This window comes from Eupeodes corollae, chromosome 2 (assembly GCF_945859685.1).
Source record: "Eupeodes corollae chromosome 2, idEupCoro1.1, whole genome shotgun sequence".
Lineage (NCBI taxonomy): Eukaryota > Metazoa > Arthropoda > Insecta > Diptera > Syrphidae > Eupeodes > Eupeodes corollae.
In genome coordinates, this window is record NC_079148.1 from 142746430 (window position 1) to 142749407 (window position 2978).

Below are 2978 nucleotides of genomic sequence, written 5' to 3' on the forward strand. Positions count from 1 at the left end.
CGTAAGCAAATTATTAAAATAAAAGAAGTATTAGCTTTTTGTTATTCTAAATGAGAATAATTGTAAATGCATTTGATTTATGAATACAAAATTATAAAGTTTGAATTTGAAACGAATTTGAGTTTGAAGTTTAATAAAACAAAAATCATTTTTACAAATTTTAGTATCAATGAATAAAAAAGATTTTAAAATAAACGCATTTTAACAATTAATTTTTCTTAAAATTGCAATTGAAGACCACCATAGTGTCCGGAGAAATACAATTTTTGAGGATATTTTTCATCAGGAATACTTTAAAATGAATTAAGATTCCAAAAACGGAATTTTATTAAAAACATCAGCGAACTTACTTTTTTAACCAATTCATGGCATTTCTGTGATGACGTTCATCTCAATTTTGTAACTATGGACGGCCGGGCAAAGATTGATGGTAAGCTTCTAAATGGAACTGTGAAAAATCGGTTCGTTTTCCTAAAAACAACTTGTGAATTTTTTCCATGCACTAACAAGATGTTTTGTTAATTTGCAAGACATTCACATAACTTTAAAATATAATAAATGATAAGTTGAAAATGGTAAGTTTAATTTCCAAAGGCTTTGCAATTTGTTTATTCTATTTGCAATTTCTGTCTCACTTATGTTATCTTATGTAAAGTGTAAAATTAATCTTGAAAACTGTAATTTGAAAACAAATTTGAAAAAATATACTTTCTCGTACCACAAAAACTTTGGATTCTATTTTGAAAAGCGATAAGATTTTGATAAGTTTATCAATTATGAATTTGATAAGTGTTAAGTGAAAAAGTTAATAAGCTTTATGTGGAAAAGGACAGTGATCGTCATCAATAATAATTGAACTATGCAATAAGCCAAAAAAACTTACGTACTTTTCAAATACATATTACATTTTTCAAGTCAATGGATTAAAAATTATAATTTTGCAAGACCTTTAAAGATCTTTTTTACAGGTCAGTTAAAAAAAATAGAAGATTATTTATTTTTCTGTAGAACATCATTTCCAGATTAAAATTGAGATAAATATTTTTAAGTTAAAATAAATCAAGAAACTGTTTTTTCAAAGAAATTATAACATTTGTTTGTAGAATTTTAAATCGAGTGTTCGAAGGTGGTTTAAAATAGTTTTTACCTTTATTGTTTCCTGTGAAACCTTGGTGACCAAATATAACATGACATCACTAGGACAGCAAAGTTTATGAACTAATAGCCGATTTAATAATTTATTTAATAAGACTGTTGTTAGAACATAAACTAATTTTTTCAACAAAATTCGGGTCCTTCAAAAATTGTTTACTATTTTGAACTTTTGATATGCTTTAAGGTTTATCTTAATTGATTACTTTTATTTTTTTGTTTTTGAACATTGGCTATTTTAAGTCCAAAACTATTTAACCAAAATTTGAATATTTTGTTTTTAACAGAAAATAGAAACGCGGTCACTTGAGAGAGTAAAGTATTGGAGCAATAAGATTTTTTGACAAATTGAACACTTTTATTTTTTCTACATATACTTATACATAGTTAGGTAGATTAAATTTATTCTTTTCTGACCTGTATGGTTACTTCAAAACGGCTGAATCTATCCAAAATGGTTGTCCATACTATCTGCAAATAACATACAATTTTATTTAGGTTTAAAAAGTTCGTTTAGATATTTAAACTTCCCATAGCAAGTTATTGTAATGGGTACGATTTGTCAAATTGAAAATTTTAACATTTCTCGACGTTTCAATGTCCCTCGAGTCTAGTCGTTTTAGAAAGATGTCTGTGAATGCGTATGTGCGTACGTTCGAACCTGTACGTCCGTACGTTCGCGACGTTTTTTTCGTCGTCCATAGCTCAAGAACCAGAAGAGATATAGACTTCAAATAAATTTTGTTATACAGATAATAATGCAGCAAGGTGCAAAAAGGGCTGTCAAGAAAATTGCGTTTGTGGTTTATTTATCATGACAGTTTAAAAAAAGGTGAACATTTTGGATAAACCTAAATATCTTCTGAACCAAAAATGCTAGAGACTTAAATTAAATTTTATATAATATACTGTAACGTTGTAACGTGATACCAAACGAATATATTTTTGAAAAAAATCTAATCAACGGTTTTTATATAAATCAGAAAAACTGAAAAAAAAAAAATGATCACCTCGAAAATTTTACGAATACAAAATAATTTTATGTCCAAAACAATTTTATGGATTATGGCTTCCAAATAATTTTATTTTATAAGAAATATTGTTTTCAACATTTCGAAACATTTTGAGAAAAATCGAATTGACAGTTTTTTTACAAAAAATAAAAACCTAAACGAAAAATACTTAATCTTGGTAAAAGCTTACTTTCGACTCAAATAGTTTTTCAAAAATTGAAAATATTGTCTTCAAACTTTTTTATTGCACAGAAAATAGTGTTTTTGATATTCAGTAGTTTTTTATAAAGTCCAACAGTCTGATTTTTTATAAAAAAAATTAAATCTACAAAAAATAGTATCCAAATTTGATAAAAAATAGATGTTCGGTTGTTGATATCTCTCAAATTAATTTCATTCATCCAGTTTGTAAAATTTTAAGAAATGCTATTAAAATTGGTAAAAATTTGCTTTTGACTAAAAAATTATTAACAAAACTAGATTTTCAAACTAAACTATTTCTTTATCTGAAAAATATTGTTGGTAGTTTTAAAATTTTTAAGAATAATTCAACTAACAGAATTTTTAACCCAACACGATAACCTACAAACTTTTAAGCAAGACAAATCGACAGACGGGATGTTAAGTTATCAGTGTGCCAGCCTCTTTTTTTGTATTGCTCGATTAGGGTACACCCTATAGAACCGTTATTTTGTTTTTAAGTTTTAGTGAAAAATTATTAAAGCGATTTTAAATATTTTTTTACTACACAAGCTACTGTCTCAATAATATTTGGTGATCAAAAATGTATACATTTTATTTTTTAAAAATATA